The sequence below is a fragment of the Apodemus sylvaticus genome, chromosome 9 (assembly GCF_947179515.1).
Source record: "Apodemus sylvaticus chromosome 9, mApoSyl1.1, whole genome shotgun sequence".
NCBI lineage: Eukaryota > Metazoa > Chordata > Mammalia > Rodentia > Muridae > Apodemus > Apodemus sylvaticus.
Genome location: NC_067480.1, coordinates 67,811,234 through 67,825,027, shown reverse-complemented (window position 1 = coordinate 67,825,027; position 13,794 = coordinate 67,811,234). Strand labels below are relative to the sequence as shown.

Sequence of the window (13,794 nt, the reverse complement as noted above, 5' to 3'; positions counted from 1 at the left end):
TACGTGAACACTACTAAATAAATACTTATTATAAATAGTTTTGTAAGTCATATAAAGATTGATCATTGAGAACTGATACAAAGTAAGAGCTAGAGAAAAGAATAAGCAAGTAAATGAAGTATTTAAATAGAAAAATTTAAGTCTTTCTAACATTTTCTATACCCTAAGCAAATGAGATGAGTAGTGGGAATCACTGAAACAGTAACCATTAGTATAGGAGAATGAATGTCTGGCCAGAAAGAAAGAGAATTAACCTCAATGAAAACCAGACAGTATGAAATCAATTTCTATGTGGCAAAAAAACTGAAAGCATAATATTTCCTTTGTGAAATATTTTCCATATTGGTTTTAGCAATTTCTGCATCATTAGTAACATCTGCATCAGAAAGATAGAGAAGAAAACAATTATAAAAGGAGGAGAACTAGAGGCCAGCACAGGAGAAACAGAAAAAGAAAGTTCTGCCTGATACCACCTACTCATCCGCAGCTTTCCCTGCCTTGTTCTTCAGTAATATGAAATTGCAAATAAACCTGGAGTGGCTTTTCCTGTCTGTGCACAGGGCACATTTCCAGTGTCTGTGAACAGGACTACAGACCTTTTTTTCTTTGACAGAATGAGGAAGGGTGGCAATTTTATGGATGATGTATGGTTACAGGTGGCTTACTGATAGTCCTTCCTGGTCTCTCCACAAAATGTTTGAACATGGCTCCATGACCATGAGATAGGAATTAACTTTGTAGTGGACATTTCTATGAAGATAATATTTTTAAATATTACGCTGGTTTATTTTAGCAAATCACTATAACTGTTCATGGTAGGAAACATATAACAAATCATTCCTTGAGTTTAGGGTTTTTTGTTTTTTTTTTCCCTCCTGAATTGTATATTATATCTTGCCCCACATGTTATTGTAATAGGAATTTAATAACCCTCACAAGACCTTGTAAAAGATATTTACAAGATTCACAGATATTTTATTTACAAGCCCAAAACCTAGAACTTCTCAATTTAGGGCTATACTAACTTATTACCCAGCTATAAATTTCCTTGCTACTTGCAGTTTCTCCTGGCCATGCAGTTCTGTTTCACTGGGGGCTTCTTTCTCCCCTCTTCTTATGTTGTAGCCCATAGCTGCCTGCAGTTATTACGAACTGGGTTGCTGGAACAGAAGCTAAGGGATAGATGAGGAAGGGATGAAAAGAAAGAAGGCCAGGACAATATTTTACTGATTGAGGCCAAAACTTTAATGGAGGTCAGACCTTTTAACAATTTGGGCAAGCCCTTCCCCCCAGATTCCAGGCTGAGTTTATGCGGAAGCCATTTAGCTTCTCCTGGTGGTCCTTTTCTTGACTGCTCCAGCAGCTGGGTGGGTCATCTGCTTAATTCAGGAATTTGTAGACCTGGAGGAACAATGAGCTTAACCTTCACTCTGAGCTTCTCCACACTGGGATAAAAATTCCTGCTGTAACCTACTTCCTTATTGTCTTAATGTCAGATTCCTGCCTGAAGCCAGGGATTGTCCTTGGCTAATGTCAAGTTCCTACCACGTGGTTTGACTCCCAATATGGCTCTGTACATTCTTCTCTCTCTCTTTATCCCTCTCTGTAAGCACGTCACTCAAACTTCCAGTCTCACCTTTTTCCTCTACTGCCCAACCGCAGGCTATAGTCTTTCATTGACCAGCTAAATTTTGGAGAACTTTCATATGTCATCACTTTGTACACATGAGGATCTTCTTGTTGAGGGCAACCATAACCTGAGGAATTAATATTTAGCAACAGAATTCAAGTAGCATCAGACCACCCACAACATCTTATAACCCTGTATTTTGGAGTAGAGAGAGAATTTCAATGGGAGTTCTACAATATTGACAAGAGCAATTGGCCAAGAATACAAGATGGATATTTTCTGAAAATATTATTACAACTGTAACTTCTCAAGGTATCAGCACTAAAGTTTTACAGGAGCATGATTTTCTCAGAGGATTTCTGTGAAATTCTAATAAAAATGCTATTTATCTACCAGAATTTTGGTTCTTACTATGTAGCAAGCACAGTGCTTATTGCAAAATCAAATGTTAAGTGGTGATATTGTAGTAAAGAATGCAAATAATCAAAATAAATTTCAGTGCATGACAAAGGGGAAAACATGAAACCTTCATATTTAGGTGCCTGCATACTAATACGTAAACAATGAAAGAAAAATCAGTATTTTATTTAAAAGCTAAATAGTTTCTATTCTATTCTGTTTTCAGTTTATAGCAAAATAAGCTTTTAGAGGCTGATGGTTCAGTATCTCTAGTAGCCCAAATCATTTCAAAGGTCAACTGGTGATAAATTCTGTATCTACTGATTCTACAGTTCCATCCTATCTATTCAATGAGAACTCTTTTCACTTAATTACTTAGGAGCCTAATTGAAACAAATAATGAATAATTAATAACTCTTTGAATAACAATTGAGATGCTCTGAGACTTGTCTCATCATAGAACTGTGAAGATGTTTGCAAAAGTACACAGAAACAATGTTTGGTAAGAGACTCTTCAGCAACTGTATTCCACTATGAGTAGCATAGTTAAAACCTACCACCAACACAATTCTTTTACTTGTCAAAGCTACAACATAAAGATTGACACTCATTGAAAAGTGATTTTAGCTCTGTACCCATTATTTTGGCTCTGTACCATTAAGGAGGTTATTTTGTTCTCTGAAGTCTAACTTCTTGAGTTTTAGCATATATTGGATATTAGCTCTGTATTGGATATAGGATAGGTAAAGATCTTTTCCCAATCTGTAGTTTGCCATTCTGTCCTGTTGACAATGTCCTTTGTCCTTTTCAATTTTAAGAGATCCCATTTGTGAACAGTTGATCTTAGAAATTCTCCCCTGTGCCTATGTGTTCCAGACTCTTTCCCACTTTCTCTTCTATTAGATTCAGTATATCTGGTTGTATGTGGAGATTCTTGATCCACTTGGAATTGAGCAATTGAGCTTTTACAAGGAGATGAGAACTGATCAATTTCCATTCTTCTACATGTATACCACCACTTGAGCCAACACCATTTGTTAAATATGCTGTCTCTTTTCTACTGGATGATTTTGTCAAAGACCAGGTGACCAAATGTGTGTGGGTTTAATTCTGGGTCTTCAATTCTATTCCATTGATTTATCTGTCTCTACTAAAACCATGTTTTTTTGTCACTATTGCTCTGTAGTAGAGCTTGAGGTCAAGGATAATGATTACCCTAAAATTTCTCTTACTCTCTTACTGTTGAGAATAGTTTTCACTATCCTGTTTTTGTTTGTTTGTTTGTTTGTTTGTTTGTTGTTATTCCAGATGAATCAGAGAATTGCTTTTTCTATCTCTGTGAAGAATTGAGTTGGAATTTTGATGGCGATTGCATTGAATCTGTAGATTGCTTTTGGTAAGATGGACATTTTTCCTATGTTAATCCTGCCAATCAATGAGCATGGGAGATCTTTCCATCTTCTGAGGTCTTTTTGATTTCTTTCTTCAGAGACTTTAAGCTCTTTTCATACAGATTATTCACTTGCTTGGTTAGAGTCAAACCAAGATAGTTTATATTATTTGTGATTATTGTGAAGGGTGTCATTTGCCTAGTTTCTTTCTCAGCCTGTTTATCATTTGTACAAAGGAAGACTACTTACTTGTTTGAGTTAATTTTATATCCAGCCACTTTGCTGAAGTCTATCATGTGTAGTTCTCTGGTGGAATTTTTTAGGGGTCACTTAAGTAGACTATCATATCATCTGCAAATAGTGTTATCTTTACTTCTTCCTTTCCAATTTGTATCCCCTTGACCTTCTTTTGTTATCTAATTGTTTGGACTAGAAATTCAAGTACTATATTGGATAGATAGTGAGAGAGTGGGAACCCTTGCTAGTCCCTGATTACAGTGTGATTGCTTCAAGTTACTTTCCATTTAGTTAGATGTTGTCTATTGGTTTGCTATATAATGCTTTTATTATGTTTAGGTATGGGCCTCGCATTCCTATTCTTTCCAAGACTTTTAATATCAAGGGGTATTGTAGTTTGTCAAAAGCTTTTTCAGCATCTATTGATATGATCATATGTTTTTTCCTTTGAGTTTATTTATGTAGTGGATTACGCTGATTGATTTCCTTATATTGAACCATCCTGTCATCACTGGGATGAAGCCTAGTTGGTCATGGTGAATGATCATTTTGATGTGATCTTGGATTCTGATTGCAAGAAAATTATTGAGTATTTTGAATCAATATTCATAAGGGAAATTGGTGTAAAGTTCTCTTTCTTAGTTCAGTCTTTGTGTGGTTAACTATCAGTGTAACTGTGGGTTCATAGAAAGAATTAGTGTTCCTTTTGTTTCTATTTTGTTGAATAGTTCGAAGAGTATTTGTATTAGATCTTCTTTGAAGGTCTGAATTCTGCATTAAAATCCTCTCATCCTGGGAATTTTTTGGTTGGAAAATTTTAATGACTGCTTTTATTTCCTTAGGTGTCAGAAACCAGATCTGGACAAGCTAAATACTAGGAGGTGATCATCCTGAAATAACCTGATTCGGATTATTATATAATCTGTGACAGGTGAGCCCTCATTAAACAAGGCTGTAAGGAACTTATTTTAGGAAAGATTCCTGCTATTAATATGCTTTTCCTGTTATTATTAAATGTATAATAATCAATGTGATAGCACACACCTTTGGAGCAGATCTCTGTAGATTCATGAAGATGTACTGTCTTATTGTGATGCTATGTAGACAAACAGATGACTTAAATTTTAATGATGATCCTATAAGAATTCCTAAAATTATTCAGATCTTTTCTAGTGGGACTGCTATTAGGTCCTTTTCTGATAGTTGAAACTGCAACGAGAACTTAGCCAGTTTCACAAGTGTCACTAGTTAATTACCCTTAGTAACCAGCCACTCTCCTACTCAGAGCACATTCCAAGCGGTGGTAAAACAATTAACCAAAGGTTATATAAAGGAAACTAATGGTTTATTATAGGTGCTAGGATAGAAGATAAAATATTGACTAGGTTTATCTATAAAAATTTCACTTTTGACTTAGTTATGGTTTTTAAACCTTCAGTGAAACTGTGGAGCTGAGACAGGTGGGGGATGATTAGTGAGATAATTACTCCTAAAGAATATGCAGGTAAACAATCTCTGTTGCAACCTTTTATTTCAATTTATGATTTGATCTTTTGTGTGAACTTGTGGTGACCTTTGTAACATGTGATCATGTATTCTGAAAGATGTTTAAGTGCTGAGGAAAAAGAGACGGGTCAGTACTTTGGTGAGAGGAATGCAAGTGAGTAGAACTGAGCTGAGAGAGAAACAGAGCAGAGAAGTTTTTAGACAGAACTCTTTTTAGACAGAACTGAACTCAAAAAGAACCTAGAAGTATAGGCTTAGCTTTAAGAGAAAAAGCATTGAGAGTAAGAGCATTTGTGTACTCAGAGCAAAATGAGAGAACTCATAGGGAAAATGGAAAAATCAAGAGAGCAGAAGGAACAGGCAATCTTCTCCTTTCCATGAGACAGAACAGGTCCTTTCTTAATAGCAAGGCAGGCTTGACCTTATTAAAAGGAACAAAAGTTTTTTTCTTATAAACCTGTGTTTAATCACTTAGCATTAAAAGGTAGAAATCTTTTCTTTCTCTTTGCAATAAAGATTGGAGCTCATTTTTCATTCAGAATGAGTGAGTTCTTTCTGCACTGGTGCTTGGTTTTTTGCTCCATATACATATGTAAGTATGTCTCTGTGCATAAGTAAGTAATTTTGAGAATGTATGCATGTTTGTGTGTGTGTGTGTGTGTGTGTGTAAGTATGAAATTGTAAGAATGCATGCAAGCTAGGCCAACTGAATTTGTATGGAAATGTATAAATGAGAACTCTTCATGCATGAAGCTGTGTATGAACTTAAGTGAGATTATGCATATTTGCTTATGTAAAAGTTTTTTTCTTTCTGCAAGTGTTATTCTCTTCTCCTGGTTCAATAGAAGTTTATTGCTCCAAACTTACCCCTAGTCAGACAAGCAAAAGGCATCTGGACAATAAGGAAAAAGCTCTAGCAATTAATTCTTTACTTAATGAAAGAATTAATTCTCCTGCTGTTTTAGGATGAGGTGCTAAGTGCTTGAGACTGCAGTGTCTGACTTCAGAGGAACACTGAAGGCAGGTCAGCTACAATAGTATAGTAACTTAGACTTAAATTAGTAAACTTCTTATTACACAACAACACTAAGTATCTTGTAAGAGTCTTATACACCCCAACCCCCATCCACCGATGCTCTTCCCCCTCTTCTGCCCCAAGAAGGACCTACAAGAAAGAAGAAACCTACCACTAGGGCTGGCCCTGGGCACTTAAGAGTTATGGGACTATTTAGATAGTTTATCTGATCCTAATTTAATTTTGAAACTTGGAATCTGTCTGGAAAATTAACAATTTCATCTATATTTTCCAGCTTTCTTGAGTATAGGCTTTTGTAGTAGGATATAATGATACTTTAAATTTCTTCAGTTTCTGTTATTATGTCTTCCTTTTCAGTTTTGATTTCGTTAATTTGGAGACACTCTCTTTGCCCTCTGGCTAAGGGTTTTTCTATTTTGTACATTTTTCAAAGAACAAGAGCCTGATTTTGTTACAAAAAATGACGTACAGAGCTAAACAGAGAATTCTTTTCTAAGGAACCTTTTTTTTCAGTATTTTTATTTTCTATATTCTTTGTTTACATTCCAAATGATTTTCCCTTTCCCAGATCCCCCCCTCCCCATATATCCCATAAACCTTCTTCTCTCCATCCATTCTCCAATCACCTCCCTCCTTTTTCTCTGTCCTTATATTCCCCTCCAATACTAGATCAATCCTTTCCAGGATCAGGACCCTCTCCATACTTTTTCATGGGAGTCATTTGTTATGCGATTTGTGCCTTAGGTATTCAGGGCTTCTGGGCTAATTAATATACACTTATCAGAGATTGCATTCCATGTGTATTCTTTTGTGATTAGGTTACCTCACTTAAGACGATATTTTCCAGATCAAACCATTTGACTAAAAATTTTGTGAATTCATTGTTTCTAATTGCTGAGTAGTAGTATATTCCATTGTGTAAATATACAACATTTTCTGTATCCATTCCTCCTTTGAGGTACATCTGGGTTCTTTCCTACTTCTGGCTACTATAAATAAGGCTGCTATGAACATAATGGAGCATGTGTCTTTATTGCATGCCAGGGAATCCTTTGGGTATATGCCCAGGAGAGGTTTAGCAGGGTCCTCCGGAAGTATCATGTCCAGTTTTCTGAGGAACCGCCAGACTGATTTCCAAAGTGGTTGTACCATCTTACAGCCCCACCAGCTGTGGAGGAGTGTTCCTCTTTCTCCACATCCTCTCCAACACCTGCTGTCTCCTGAGTTTTTGACCTTAGTCATTCTGACTGGGGTAAGGTGAAATCTCAGGGTTGTTTTGATTTGCATTTCCCTAATGACTAATTATGTTGAGCACTTCTTAAGGTGCCTCTCGGCCATATGAATTTCTTCAGGTGAAACTTCTTTGTTTAGATCTGTACCCCTTTTTTAATAGGGTTATTTGGTTCCCTGGGGTCTAACTTCTTGAGTTCTTTGTATATATTGGATATTAGCCCTCTATCAGATGTAGGGTTGGTGAATATCCTTTCCCAATTTGATCATTGCCGTTTTGTCCTTTTAACAGTGTCCTTTGCCTTACAGAAACTTTGGAATTTTATGAGGTCCCATTTGTCAGTTCTTGATCTTAGAGCATAAGCTATTGGTGATCTGTTCAGGAACTTTTCCCCTGTGCCCATGTCCTCTAGGGTCCTCCCCAGTTTCTTTTCTATTAGTTTCAGTGTGTCTGGTTTTACATGAAGGTCCTTGATCCACTTGGAGTGAAGTTTAGTACATGGAGATAAGAATGAATTAATTCGCATTCTTCTGCATGCTGACCTCCAATTGAACCAGCACCATTTGTTGAAAAGGCTATCCTTTTTCCACTGGATGTTTTTGGTTCCTTTGTCGAAGATCATGTGACCATAGGTGTGTGGATTCATTTCTGGATCTTCATTTCTATTCCATTGGTCTGTCACTGTGCCAATACAGTTTTTAACACTATTGCTCTGTAGTATTGCTTGAAGCCAGGGATACTGATTCCCCCAGAATTTCTTTTGTTGTTGAGAATAGTTTTAGCTATCCTGGGTTTTTTGTTATTCCAGATGAATTTTAGAATTGCTTTTTCTAACTCCGTGAAGAACTGAGTTGGGATTTTGATGGGGATTGCATTGAATCTGTAGATTGCTTTTGACAAGGTGGCCATTTTAACTATATTAATCCTGCCGATCCACGAGCATGGCAGATTTTTCCATTTTCTGAGGTCTTCTTCGATTTCCTTCTTCAGAGACCTGAAGTTCTTGTTGTATAGATCTTTCACTTGTTTGGTTAGAGTCAAACCAAGATACTTTATATTGTTTGTGGCTATTGTGAAGGGTGTCATTTCCCTAACTTCTTTCTCAGACTGCTTATCCTTTGAGTATAGGAAGGCAACTGATTTGCTTGAGTTGATTTTATAACCAGCCACTTTGCTGAAGTTGTTTATCAGCTGTAGGAGTAGGTGGCCTAGAAGTACCTAAAGAAATATTGAACATCCTTAGTCATCAGGGAAATGCAAATTGATACCACATTGAGATTGATTCCACCTCATACCAGTCCAAATGGCTAAGATCAAAAACTCAGGTGACAGCAGATGCTGCCAAGTATGTGAAGAAAGGGGAACATTCCTCCATTAATGCTGGGACTGCAATCTGGTATAACAACTCTAGAAATCAGTCTGGTGGCTCCTCAGAAAATTTGACATGATACTACCTGAGGACCCAGCTATACCACTCATGGGCCTGTACCCAAAAGATGCTCGAATATATAACAAAGACATATGGTCCCGTATGTTCATAGCAGCCTTATTTATAGTAGCCAGAAGCTGAAGAATGATTTTCTAATATGTTTTTTCTGCTATGAAAATCAAAAGTTGAATAATTGGTGTTCTGGCCATATATGTATGTAATTTAATGGAATTTACCACTTTGACTATAGTAAGAATGATGACTATGAATTTGTGTGAAGGTAAGAAAAAGAGTAGTCATTTAAGAAATCTATTTGGCAGGTATGGTTTTTTAACTATTTGGTGTAAAATTTTCAAATTGAGTGGCAAAAAAATGAAACAAATTTCAAATATATCATTTTTAACATCAGAGTACAATGTTAATACAAATTGGAGGTCCAGTGTATAAATAATATTATATATAGATATTATTTTATAAGTAAAATAAAGAGTATAAATATATTACATATACTATTATACGTAAATATAGTTTCTTTCAGGTGTTTTTTTGTTAAATGGATTGCTATGATATGTGCAATGAAGAGGTGTGGTTATTCAATTTATGGTGCTCATCACTTTTTTTCTTTATCACTTCCTTGTTCTTGTTAACCCCTTGATTTAGTACTTAGGACTAAGGCATATTGTGTATTTTCTCTATGGTCCTTAGAAAAATGCAGGAATGAAAAATACTTAATAATCATTTATGTCATCAATGTGAGAGCTATTAAAATACATAAGTTATCAGACACAGAAATTGAAAATGACCTTCAGCAGTTTTCAACCTGTGGCTCATGATCCCTATTGTAAAACCTCTAGCTCCAAAAACATGTATATTAAATTCATAACAATAGGAAAATTACAATTTTGAGGTAGCAACAAAAGTAATTTTATGGTTGGAGTCACCATAACATGAGGAACTATATTAAAAGGTGACAACATTAGGAAGGCTGAGAACCACTGCACCTGATAAATACAAGTAACATATAATTAAGGCTGTCTTAGCAATTAGGAATGACAAAGATTAGATCTTTATTCTGTAGAATTTATCTCTCTGAAATTATATATTTCACAGACATTTGTATTTTGTTTCCATGATATGTAAATCACACTTGTAGCAGTCAATATGACATAGTACCCAAAATAAAATTCTAATGTCCTTTAAACAGAATATAGAAAGTATTTTTTTTCTTTTTTTTATTGAATATCATCTTCATTTACATTGCTAATGGTAAAATGATCTAATTCTGAAGTTATTTATGGACAGTTGGAATGGCCCCACTGGGTAATATAGTATGTTTACACAAATATGAGAATTCAGCACCCCTATAAAAGCCAGGCATGGTGGCATCCATCTGTTGTTCTTAAGAGTTCCTAAAGTTCCTCTGACAGGCTGGCATAGCTGAATTTACAAACTCCAGGTTTAATGAAAAGATTGTGATCTTCTGATGTTAGCTATTCTGACTGGGATAATATGAAATCTCAGAGGAAGTTTCATGTCCAGGTCCCTAACGGCTAAGGATATTGAATATAAACCAAGCAAACAAAAAATGTTTCTCAACTTACTGAATTTCATTTTTTGAGGACATTTTGTTTGATCTCAGCAAAACTCTGAATTAAGATAGATAGAGAAACCAAGATATTCCGTGACAAATACAAATTTACACAGTATTTTTTTAAAAAAATTCCAGACCTACTAAAGAGAATAGATGAAAAACTCCAGTACAAGAAAGGAAAATACACCTTAGAAAAATCAAGAAAGTAATCTTTCAGCAATGAATAATATTTGAACAATGAAAACATTGTGTGTAATATTCTGCCACCAAAAATATGGATTCAGATGATGTCCTCTACTATTTGTCACATTATTATATTGATCAGAAATATATCGAGAAGAACTTGAAAAGAGACCTACATGATTAGTAGTATCTTATAAAACACCAGTCCATATTTACATTTAAAAGGAACGTAAATGTTATGCTATCTTATGCAAATGGAAAATTGTTCAAATAAATGTAGTCAGTATGTCAGATGAATTAATGAGTCTATTACAGTCCCAAGGTTCAGGCATAAACCTGGAGTCATTTGTAAAGATAACAGGAGCTGGAACCATCAAATCTATAAGGCAACACAAAGGAGGATGTGGAATATAAACCAATGCCCATGCTCAGAGATATTCACTGCAGATGCACTGGTCAGAGCAGCTAGCATGGCCAGAAAGAGATGGTCTAGTGACAGAAGGATCTGTGTGTTTCATAGAATAACTTCTCCATAGATGCATAGAACTTTAACTTAGATCCAGGTGTGCAGATTTGACTTCTGACGATATGGTCACTATCTACTTTTGCCTTTATCAGGAAGTTTGCTGCTTTCTGGTCACGTCTACTATCTCTTCTTTTTCCACCACTGCCTTTGATGGCCTGGATCTGTATGAACCACAGAGGAATCCACAATATTTTTGTAGGTCTATTTACATAACAGATGCATACCCCTTCCCAGGTTTTTTTCTGGAGAGGTAAAATTAGGGTAGGGCATTACATCAGCTTGCTTATTTCATTAAAAAAAACTAAACAAAACCAAGCAAAACCCCCAAACAAACAACGACCAAAAAACAGGGAGGTTAATTTGTGTACAAGTATAAGCATATTGCTGGAAATAATAAGCAGAAATGAAACAATATTTGAGGGTTTATGAATTAACTGTAATAGATAAATCAAAACAGCCATTTGTGTTTATTGGGCTGAGTAAAAAAGAAGTATTGCTAGATTTATGAATAGCTGATGTGAGACCATGCTCTTTCATATACCTTTAGATCAATAAAGTATCTGCCTGAGAAATAGGAGAAAGTTGAACAATTTTTGCAATCAAATATCAGTTTGAATTAGAAAAATCTCATAGCTTACCAGCTGGATAATGATTTTCCTTTCTACTATGGTAATCTGCAAATGAAATCTGAAAATCTGTAATGTTCTTAATTATTTATGGGTAATATAATACAGCAAGAACAAAATTCATAATTGTTTTTAATTGATTATTTTGTTTACTTACATCTCAAATTTTGTCCCCTTTCCTGGACTCCTCTCCACAAACTCCCCATCCTCTCACTCTCCCCTTTGCATCTACAAGGGTATGTCCCCCACTCACCAACCCACTTCTGCCTCACCCCTTAGCACCCCTGTTGTCTGGGGCATTGAACCTCCACAGGACCAAGTGCCTCCTTTCCCACTGATGCTAGATAAGGCAATCCTCTGCTACATATGTAACGGGAGCCTTGTACCCACCCATGATATACCCATGTATATCACCCATGGTGATATAGTCCCTGGGCACTCCGAGGGCACTCTGACATCTCTGGTTAATTGATATCATTGCTTTTTCTATGAGGTTGCAATCCCCTTCAGCTCTTTCAGTCTTTACCCTAACTCTTCCATCGGGGTCCCCAGGCTAAGTCCAATGGTTGGCTGTGATTATCAGCATCTGTTTTAGTCTGGTACTGGAAAAAATTCTCAGAGGACAACCCTACTGGTCTCCTGTCTGCAAATAGCAATAGTGTCCAAGTTTGTGGTCTGCAGGTAGGATAGATACCAAGGTAAGGCAATTTATGGATAGTCCTTCCTTCTGTCTCTACTCCTTTTTTTTTTCATAAGAAAAAAATACTGATTACCCCTTCTAAGAGGACCAAAGTATCCACACTTTGGTCTTCCTTCTTCTTGGGCTTCATGTGGTCTGTGAAATTTATCTTGGGTATTTCAAGCTTTTGGGCCAATATCCACTTTTCAGTGAGTGTATATCATGGGTGTTCTTTTGTGATTGGGTTACCCTACTCAGGTTATTTTCTAGTTTAATCCATTTGCCTAAGAATTTCATTAATTCACTGTTTTCAATAGCTGAGTAGTACTCCATTGTATAAATGAACCACATTTTCTGTATTCATTCCTCTGTCGAGGGAGAAAAAGTGTGGAGTAGAGACTGAAGGAAAGGCCATTTAGAGACTGCCATACCTCGGGATCCATCCCATATACAGTCACCAAACCCAGACACTATTGCAGATGCCAAAAAATGCCAGCTGACAGGAGCCTGATAGAGCTGTCTCCTGAGAGACTGTGCCAGTGCCTGACAAATATAAAAGTTGATGCTCATAGTCAACCAATGGACTATGCATAGGGTCCCCAATGGAGGAGCAAGAGACAGGACCCAAGAAGCTGAAGGGGCTTGCAGCCAGATATGAGGAACAACAATAAGAATCATCCAGTAACCCCAGAGCTCCCAGGGGCTTAATCACTAACCAAAGAGTGTGCATGGATGGACCCATGGCTCCAGCCACATGTGTAGCAGAGGATAACCTTTTCAGACATTAAGACATCAATGAGACAAGAGACCCTTGGACCTGTGAAGCTGGTTTCCATAGTGTAGGGGAATGCCAGGATAGGGAAGCAGGAGTGGGTGGGTTAGTAAACAGTGGTGGGGGGATGGGATAGGGGGATCTTGGAGGGAAATGAGGAGAGAAGATATTTGTAATGTAAATAAAGCAAATATCTAATTAAAAAAAAAGAGGTGGTTGAAATCATTTCCTGAATTAACCTCCCCCAATTAAAAAAATAGAAAAAATATTAATACTATTTATTTGGATATATAACTTTTGTCATCAATGAGTCATTTCAAAACTTAGAAAATTGAGTCTTTTTTTCAGTTTTTAAATGTATTTATTAATATAAGAATAAAACTTGGGGCCCCAGGGAGTGGAGAGGTCTCATGGGGTGTAGTGGGGTGGGGATATCCTCTTGGAGAGGAGGCATTGAAGAGGAGGTATGGGATGTGGAACAGTCAGAGTGTGGACAGGGTGAAGGATAAAGTCTGGACTCTGTTCCATTTTTGGTTCCTGAGTTTCCTTTAGACAGAA

General features: G+C 36.5%; 1 pseudogene; it reads right to left on the bottom strand.

Moving 5' to 3' along the window:
* The window catches only part of LOC127691920 (periphilin-1-like), a 29,183-nt pseudogene that overhangs the window by 6,948 nt on the left and 8,441 nt on the right, over positions 1-13,794 (bottom strand).